This window comes from Stenella coeruleoalba, assembly GCF_951394435.1.
Source record: "Stenella coeruleoalba genome assembly, chromosome: 16".
Taxonomy (NCBI): Eukaryota; Metazoa; Chordata; class Mammalia; order Artiodactyla; family Delphinidae; genus Stenella; species Stenella coeruleoalba.
The window spans coordinates 18,760,150-18,770,276 of NC_137162.1; the positions used below are offsets into that span (position 1 = coordinate 18,760,150).

Genomic DNA, 10,127 nt, shown 5'->3' on the forward strand with positions numbered 1-10,127 from the left:
GGCTCAGATTTTAAACTGTTCCCCAAGTTGAAAAATGTGATATATAAACTCAGTACCAAAGGAATGAACAAAGAGCCAGGAACAGAGCTGGGCGTTCCCTGAGATACATAGATGTTTCCTGGGAAAAGGAAACTGTGAGAAACTGTTTCAGGGCAAACCACTGCATGGTATTAAAAAAAATGCAGGCCCTTTGCCTTGCTTGGAAAATTACGTCTTACAGGTCGTCAGCTGATCTGAGATGGTGATGTTTGGATTTTCTTTTTTCAGGTGAGTGTTGATCATTTAGGGATGGGAAGGTGACCATGGCAGGATTTTTTGGTCCTGTGGTTCCTCTGGGACAGAGCTCTTAGGGCTTCACAAATTGCACTGATTCAGGACCTCCACTCGGGGATAAAGAGCAGCTCTCTCACCTCTGGAGTTGGCATGGGCTGGAAGCTTTGAGAAATGAACTCCTGCTGGGCACATGTGCTGGTTTCTATGGCAACAGTCATCGAGGTTTGGGCCAAGGTTATTGGACTTAGTGAGTCCCCACAGAGACTAAAGACAACCTGTCTGGTGCCTTCCCGGGAACGATTTTTTTATCTTCCCCAGCCTGGCTTCTGATAGTCCCTGCCAACTCAGTACAGTATTCATGCTTCTGCATCCCAAATACATCCCACAAATTCCAGCTTCTGTCAGGCTGTTGCAAGTTGCAACACAGCATGTTCTGTCTAGCAAGTTGCAAAGACAGCATGTTTTATTTAACTTGGCTTTCTTGCAACAAAATGTTACTTACGTCAGTTATTATTGTTAACTATAATTTAGTGTGTACCTGTGATCTGCCAAGCACTGTCCTATGCACTCAACATAATTTCATTCTTCAGAACAGTACCACAAAATCAGTGTTACAATCCCATTTCATATTGTTTAGCCTCCAAGTGTTTGTGTTTGTTTGCATTTTTTTCCTTGTAGTTGACTGCTAATCTCAGGGTGTTGTGGTTGGAAAAGATGGTTGATATGATTTCAGTTTTCTTCCATTTACCAAGGCTTGCTCTGTGGTCCACATGTGATCCATCCATGAGACTGTTCCATGTGCTCTTGAAAAGAACGTGTATTCTGCTGCTGTCTGATGGAATGCTCTGTAAATATCAATTAAGTCCATTTGGTCTAATGCTCATTTAAGACCTGTGTTTCCTTATTGATTTTCTGTCTGGATTAACTGTCCATTGATGCGAGTGGGCTGTTAAAGTCACCCATTATTATTGTTTTACTGTCAGTTTCTCCTTTTTTTGCTGTACGTGGGCCTCTCACTGTTGTGGCCTCTCCTGTTGCGGAGCACAGGCTCCGGACGCGCAGGCTCAGTGGCCACGGTTCACGGGCCTAGACGCTCCGTGGCATGTGGGATCTTCCCGGACCGGGGCACGAACCCATGTCCCCTGCATCGGCAGGCAGACTCTCAACCACTGCGCCACCAGGGAAGCCCCAGTTTCTCCTTTTATGTCTGTTAACGTTTGCCTTATATACTGAGGTGCTCCTGTGTTGGGTGCATGTATATTTACAATTGTTATATCTTCTTGGGTTGATCCCTTGATTGTTATGTAGTGTCCTTCTTTGTCTCCAGCTTTCTTTTGATTTCTGTTTGCACAGAATACTTTTTTCCATCCCCACACTACAGTCTGTATGTGTCTCTAGATCTGAAGTGGGTCTCTGGTAGACAACATATATATGGGTCTTGTTTTTGTATCCATTCAGCCAGTCTGTGGCTTTTGGTTGTAGTGTTTAATCTATTTACATTTAAGGTAATTATCCATATGTATGTTCTCACTGCCATTTTGTTAATTGTTTTCTATTTGTTTTTGTAGGTCTTTTTTCTTCCTCTTTTGTTCTCTTGTGATTTGATGACTATCTTTAACGTTCTGTTTGGATTGCTTTTTCTTATTTGTGTGTGTATCTATTACAGATTTTTGGTTTGTGGTTACCATGAAGTTTTTATATAGCAGTCTATAAATATACAGGATTGTTTTAAGTTGATCTCTTAATTTCAAATGCATTTAAAATATCCTGCATTTGTACTCTCCTCCTCTCATGATTATTGGTTTAGATATCATATTTGTGTGTGGATGATTTCCTAGCTTTACTGTATGTTTACCTTTAAAGGGGACTTTTCACATTTTGTAATTTTCTTGTTTCTACTTGTGATCTTGTCTTTTCTGCCTAGAGAAGTTCCTTTAGCATTTGTTGTAAAGCTGGTTTGGTGGTGCTGGATTCTTTTAGATTTTGCTTGTCTGTAAAGTTTTTGATTTCTCTGTCAAATCTGAACAAGAGCCTTGCTGGGTAGAATATTCTTGGTTGTAGGTTTTTTCCTTTCATCACTTTAAATATATCATGCCATGCCCTTCTGGCCTGCAGAGTTTCTGCTGAAAAATCCGCTGATAACTTTATGGGGGTTCCTTTGTATGTTATTTGTTGCTTTTCCTTTGTTGCTTTTAATATTTTCTTTGTCTTTAATTTTTGTCAATTTGATAACCATGTGTTTCATCATGTTGATCCTGCCTGGGACTCTCTGCACTTCCTGGACTTCAGTGACCGTTTCCTTTCCCATATTAGAGAAGCTATTATCTCTTCAAGTATTTTCTCAGGCCCTTTCTCTCTCTTCTCCTTTGGGACCCCTGTAATGCCAATGTTGGTGTATTTAATGTTGTCCCAGAGGTCTCTTAAACTGTCCTCAATTCTTTTCATTCTGTTCCACAGCAGTGATTTCCACCACTCTGTCTTCCAGCTCCATTATCTGCTCTTCTGCCTCATTTATTCTGCTATTGATTCTTTCTAGTGTATTTTTCATTGCAGATACTGTATTCTTCAACTCTGTTTGGTTGTTCTTTATATTTCTTAGTTAAAAATTTCCTGTAACTTCTTGCGCTGTGCATTCATTCTTTTGGATCATCTTTATCATGATTACTCTGAAGTCTTTCTCAGATAGATTGCCTATCTCCACTTCACTTACTTGTTCTTCTGGAGTTTTATCTTGTTCCTTTGTCTGGGAAATATTCCTCTGCCATCTCATTTTGTCTAAATCTCTGTGTTTGCAGACTGAGTTCCGCAGGCTTCCAGCTTCTAGTATTCTTGATTCTTGTCTCTGTCTCCTGTGGGTGAGGCTGGTCTAGAGGCTTGTCCAGGCTTCCTGGTGGGAGGAACTGGTGCCTGCCCACTGGTGGGTGGAGCTGGGTCTTGGCCATCTGGTGGGCAGGGCCATGTCAAGGGGTGTGTCTAGAGACAGCTGTGGGCTCAGGAAGTTTTTAGGCAGCCTGTCTGCTGATGGGTGGGGCCAGCTATGGTGCTGATGACCCAAGCAAGATGTCTGCCTCCTCAAGAGTTCACGTAGCTGAACACTCCCTGAAATATCCACCACCAGTGTCCACATCCCCAGGGAGAGCCACAGCCACACCTCACCTCCCCAGGAGACCCTTCAAGACCAGCAGGTAGGTCCTGTCAAGGCGCCTGTGAAGTCACTGCCTTTGTTCTGGGCTTGGTATGCATAAGACCTTGTGTGTGCCCTCCAAGAGTGGAGTCCCCACTTCCACAGTCCTGGGGTGCTCCTGCAGTCAAGCCCTGCTGGCCTTCAAAGCTGGGGAGCCTGGCATGGGGCTCAGAACTCTCACTCCTATGGGAGAACTTCTGCAATATGATTCTCTAGTTTGTGGACTGCCCACCCAGGGGGTATGGGATTTCATGATATTGCACGTGTGCCCCACCTACCATCTTGTTGTGGTCTCTTCTCTCTTCTTCATACCCTTGGATGCAGAGTATCTTTTTCGGCAGATTCCAGTCTTTATCAATGGCTGTGCTCATGAGAGGAGGTGAGTCCAAGGTCCTTCCACTCCACTGTCTCCACCAAAGAGCCTTACTTCTGCTGCTAGGATTGGGGAAGTTGTATTTTGAGTTTCCTGAGGTCACCCTCAGGTGTACTCACACTGCTTGCATTTCTGTTTGGTCCATCTCCAGGGACAATGAACTCAGCTAGCCTCTGCTTCTTTCTTGTTTTGCCCCAAAGGCAGTGTTCCACTGAGTAAAACAGTAACCTTGAAAACTAAGACAGTTTTTTTTTCCTTTGTGCTTTGTCAAAGTTCACTTGCTCACGGGGGCTTCATGCAGGGGCCTTGCACCTGGCTTTTCAGACCAGAGTTTCTAGTGTGAAATCACAATCCCTATTTCACAGATAATGAAACTGAGGGCCAAATAAGCCAAGTAGCACGTCTGATGTTCCACAGTTATATGTGATGATTCTAGATGGGAACCCAGCTCTTCTTGATTTCACCAAACCCATTCTGTATTTCCACTACTCTGCTACCTACCTTAGACAACAGGTTACCTTTGTCATTCTTCTTAGAAGACTTAATAACTTAAGTCATATGTTGTTTCCAAGCTTCTCCTCTGTGCTTTAAACCATCATATCTCCTTTAAGCAGTTCTTTCTGTACCATCCTTTACTGAACCATCTTAACTTTTCCAACTCTCTCAGTAAAGGCCTAAATGGAAAAAATTGTCTTAATAAGACGAACAGCAGTTTTCAAATATGTACCTTTTAATGCCACAACCTGCCAAGATCATGGCCTTTGGGGTGTCTCATGCAGATTTCTCTGGGCTATGTTTGTTCTATTATCTTCTGGGTTTCAACCTTCTGAAGGAAGCAGTCGTGGGGAGGGGCTGAGGAAAGATGGGTGAAAGAACAGAGATAAATTGTCTGGAATAATTAAACAATCTGATGTATCAACATGTAGTAGAAATAACAGTACACCATCTTGTAAACTATTCTAAAGCAATGGATGAAGAATGCTCACTGAAAAAATGCAATGCTGATCTATCATTTGGGATAAAGGCTGGCATCTTTATCCACTTGGCAAAGTTTTGCCAAGTGCCAGCATCCCAAGCCAGTGATCACAGCAAACAGGCTGCCTCCTAAGTAAATATCACATCTGCAAACTTGATTATTGCATTTTTTCAGGCATTAACATGCAAAAAGGCTGAGAATATTGCAGCCATCTCTCAGTGCGGTGGTTTTAGTGACAGGGCTGGAGCTGTTTTCCTCAGTTTATAAGGTTTTCCTTTCTCTAGGCAGGGGGTTTATTTATTACCCCATCTACTTTTTATTGGGCTTCTTGGGTTTTGCTTTTGCTAACAGGTTGCCCTCCATTTACTGGGCCTGAGCAAGGGCTGTCATCCAAGGCCCCAGAGAAACTCCTGGACATAAAATCAGGAACATAGAAATTATCCAGTCACTTGGGACACTCAAGCTCCTTCTGCAAAAGGCCAACTTTTCAATTCACAGTAAGTGAGGAATGACACCAAATCAGCAACAATTTAGTCCTTGTCAGAATCATTCCATATTTTTAAGTAGAAAATAAAATTCAGATCCGTCACTCTGCTTTCTAGACACAGGGTATTCTGATCCCATCCTGTCTTCCCCACTCTTCTCTTCACTCTAAATAGAAGAAGTGCTTTGCTCTGGTCTAATGACAGCACATATTTATCCAGCTATTATTGTGTGCCAGGCACTGTGTGAAAAGTCATTTGCATGGATTATCTGGAACTAATCTAAGGCACAAAGAGGTTGGCCCAGCATCACACAACCTCCTCGAGGCAGAGTCAGAATTTGAACCCTGGAAAGTTTGACTCCAGGGGCTGAGCTATTTACTGTGACATCACTCTGTTTCTCAAGCCACCCAGGACAGACTGAACTTTCCCTCCAGCCACCCAAATTTTGACCTTCAAAGTTTGACCACTTCAGGGCCACAGCAAATTCTCTCTTTGGATCTCCTCAACCATTTGCTGTTACCACACTGATTCTGGCAGTGACACTCTGCTGCCTTCTGCTCTGTGACAGTGGAGGACAGTGGAAAGAATTGCTCCTGAATCCCACAGACTTGGATTCCAAACCCACCTTGGGCACTTTTAGTTGGATGACTGTCCATTCATTCACCATCAAGTATACATTCAGCACCTAACATATGATTGATAGACTCTGGGGTCGCAATGGTGAGCACAACACAAACCACTCCCTTGTCCCTTTAGAACTTTCCTAGATCTTGGGCAAGTGACGTCATCTCTTTGAGCTTCAGTTTCCTCATCTCTAGAATGGGAATAATAATACCAATCTTACATGCTCTGCTCATAACAGCCTAGAAATATCAAAGTACCCTGTAGAGTGCCTGGCACACCATAGGTGCTCAACAAATGGTAGCTGTTGTAATAACTACCATTATAACTGTTCAGTTCTTTTAGCTTCAGTCTTATTCCCCAACAAGGCTTCTCTCTCTCTGTCAGGATTTGGTGAGCTGAAAGAGACAGTCGCAAGGGTGAGGTGTCCGTGGCTTTCAGTAATCAAGAGTTGATTGCAGCCCATGGGGCTGCTCTTCCTTATGGGTAAGGCCAGCCCAAAACCTAAAATCTTGTGGCTGATCCAACCTGATAAGCATTTCTATCAGCTTCTGTTGGGCAGTAAGAACTCCCCAAGTCATCTCTTGTTGGCATTGTTCAGACTTTCTGCTTTAAAGGGAGAAGGCTCTCCAAGCCCCAAACATTAACCATTTAATTCACCCATAAACTCTGGGCCCCTCGAAGCCACCCTTCCATGATACAGAAGTTCCTTGCAGCCACAGCTAAACAGCTTAGAAGTAAGAGCATAGCTGCCTTCCCTTCCATGCTTGTTTCTTGCCAGCTCCCAACCCTGAACTCTGCACTCCAGTCATTCCAAACCTATGGCTACCTCCCTAATACACTCTGCTGCTTCTCTCCCCTGTGCCTTCGTCACTCATCTCATTTCCTCATTCCTTCCCTTGCCCACCTGGTAAATTCCCTCTCAGTTCAGGCCAACCTCATACATGAAATCTTCCCACATTCACCCAGGTGGAGTTGACCACGCCCCTCCTTGGTCCTGTTCCTCTGTAATGATTCCTTCCATCCTTCGGGATACTTTAAGAAGATAAGGGAGAGGGTGCCCACAAATATATCTGATGTCAGCCACATACCTGACACACTATGGGCACTCTGTGTAAACTCACTCTGTTGTTTGCATAATCTTTCCTCCATTAGATTATAAGAAAGTTGAAGACATGCATCACTTTTTTAATCACAGCATCCCTGATGCCTGGCACTTTGTAGGTGCCCCCCAAGGATGTTTATAAATTTAAAATCAACTCACACAATAGTTGACAATAATCAATGTCTACTGTGTAAGTGTCCAAGTGGTTAAGGTTTCATGGAGTAAGACCAGCAACAGAGCAGTTTCTACACCTTCATCATTAGCCTGAGCCCAGGAGGCCCACATTTAAGGTCAGCTTTAAGGGCTGGAAATAACAAAAAGAAGGGAGAAAAAATAATTTTTTTACTTACTGAAGTAAACATCAACTGCAAAAAGAAGGCAAGAGATAAGAAAGGGATATAAAGATTATAGTGATATCCTGGAGAATTCCATCCAGGCAGTCTCACTGCTGTGTTCTCCTGGCTGGATGGGTGGAGGTATAATTTATATGCTCAGACATCATCATTCTGATTTTTTTTTTAAAGCTGATAAGTTGTTTTAATCAACCTGGCTTTTTTCCCCATGTCTGACACAGTTGTAAGCTAGAAGGCCATTTCCTGCAATTCCTCCTTCTATTTGGCTGATATATTATGTTCTCTTCCAAGTTTTTCTCTTGAGAGCATTCCCCTTTTATTATTTTTCGTCTCAGTTCTTATAATGAAGGTTTTGCAAAGTATGACAACTGTTTTTATTTCTGATCTAAAAGGGAGGTGGTACAAAATAGAATATGAGCACAGCTGGAATGATTTTTGAGCAAAATGTGTTCTTAGCAGACAAACATCATGCAAATCATAGAAGCCGGAGGCCACTACCATTAGGGCAGAGCCTCTCAGTTGTGAGAAGGCCCTAAGAAGAAACGAAATGAAACCTGCCCTGCCTCACTTAGGTGATCTGTCTTCTCCTCCTGCTGCTTTATAAGTTACTGTCTTTTTTTTTTTTTTAAATGAAGACTGCATCCATGTTTATGTTGGGCACTGTGCTAGCCACGCTGTCAGCACACAGTAAGGTTTTATCTTGATTAATAGTAATAATAGTCATGCAACGTGAGAAAGTTTCAATCAATTTCCCACAGCTATATCTGTCAGCTCCTTTGCACCTTCCTTGAAGTTGCCAAAAAGAAAACGAATTCATTTGTACACACATCCACGCTGTGCGTCAACCATCCCACTTTCTTTATCTGCCAGATGAATTTCTCAGGGATGCAAGGTGCCAGGAGGAAAGCACTGCAATCCTGAAGCTCTATTCAGAACACTTCTCTAACTCTGCTGCATGTCCTTGAGCAAGTCACCCAATGTTCTAAGATGGTTCTGCCTCCTTGCCTGCAAACATTGGGGCCTCCACCTCTGGTTGTCTGCCCTGTCAGATGGCACTGCCTTGGGACCAATCACACTGACCAGTGAAATAACGCTGCCCTTCATGATCTCCCACAGGGTTTCTTATACTTGTCTCTTGCAGGGAAGGGGTTTACAACAATGCTGATCATATTTGCTCATCAAATGATCAACCTGAACTGATCCTCTATGGTTAATCTATTATTCATTCCTAAATGCTCAGCCCACTGAGTCGTCTCGTCTTAACTTCTCTCATGGGACCACCTTGTATTACACACACACACAGACACATGCCTTCTGTGCCGTCAACAGCCCAATGTTTAAACTTCAACTTCATACTTGCTTCCTGTCTGGATTCACCCCAGGTTCACAAGGATGGTTCAACATAGACAAATCAATCAATATGATATACCACATCAACAAAAGAAAAGACAAAAGCTACATGATCATCTCAATAGATGCAGACAAAGCATTTGATAAAATTCAACATCCATTCATGATAAAAACTCTTACCAAAGTGGGTATAGAGGGAACATACCTCAACATAATAGAAGCTATTTATAACAAACGTACAGCCAATATAGTACTCAATGGTAAAAAGTTGAAAGCCTTCCCGCTAAAATCTGGAACAAGACAAGGATGCCCACTCTACCACTTCTATTCAACACAGTATTGGAAGTTCTAGCCACAGCAATCAGACAAGAAAAAGAAGTAAAAGATACCCAGATTGGAAGAGAAGAGGTAAAATTGTCATTATCTGTAGATGGCATGATACTATATATAGAAAACCCTAAAGATTCCACACAAAAACTACTAGAACTGATAAATTCAGCAAGGTAGGGGGAATACAAGATTTACATACAGAAATCTGTTAAATATCAGAAAGAGAAAGTTAAAAATACCTTTTTAAATCACATCAAGGACCAAGGAGGTGAAGTGAAAGACTTACATGCTGAGAACTATAAAACATTGATAGAGGAAACTGAAGATGATTCAAAGAAATGGAACAACATCCCATGCTCTTGGATTGGAAGAATATTGTTTAAATGGCCATACTACCCAAAACAATCTACAGATTTAATGCTATCCCTATCAAATTACCCATGACATTTTTCACAGAACTAGAACAATAACCCTCCCAGATTTCAGACAATACTACAAAGCTACAGTAATCAATATGGCATGGTATTGGCTCCAAAACATATGGATCAATGGAACAGAAGAGAGAGCCCAGAAATAAACCTACACACCTATGATCAATTCATCTTCAACAAAGGAGGCAAGAATATACAATGGAGAAAAGACAGTCTCTTCAAGTGGTGTTGGGAAAGTTGGATGGTGCATGTAAATCAGTGAAGTTAGAACATATCCCCACACCATACACAAAAATAAATGGCTTAAAGACTTAAATATAAGATAGGATAGCATAAAATTCCTAGAAGAGAACATAGGCAAAACATTCTCTGACATAAATCATACCCATGTTTTCTTAGGTCAGTCTCCCTTAGAAATAAAAGCAAAAATAAACAAATGGACCTAATCCAACTTACAAGCTTTTGTACAGCAAAGGAAACCATAAACAAAACAAAAAGCCTGCAGAATGGGAGAAAATATTTGCACAATGCAACTGACAAGGGCTTAATTTCCAAAATATATACAAACAGCTCATAAAACAAAAAAACAACCCAATCAGAAAAGGGGTAGAAGACCTAAATAGACATTTCTCCAAAGAAGATATAC

The 10,127-nt window shown here is 42.0% G+C and overlaps 1 long non-coding RNA gene across 1 annotated transcript in view; it reads right to left on the bottom strand.

Moving 5' to 3' along the window:
- Positions 1 to 2,059: 2,059 nt before the first annotated feature.
- LOC307174918 overlaps positions 2,060 to 10,127 on the bottom strand; it is an 87,843-nt gene continuing 79,775 nt past the window's right edge. The window contains exon 3 of the long non-coding RNA XR_013824199.1: positions 2,060 to 4,682. This is a non-coding gene — a long non-coding RNA (uncharacterized lncRNA). The remainder of the gene's footprint in view (positions 4,683 to 10,127) is intronic.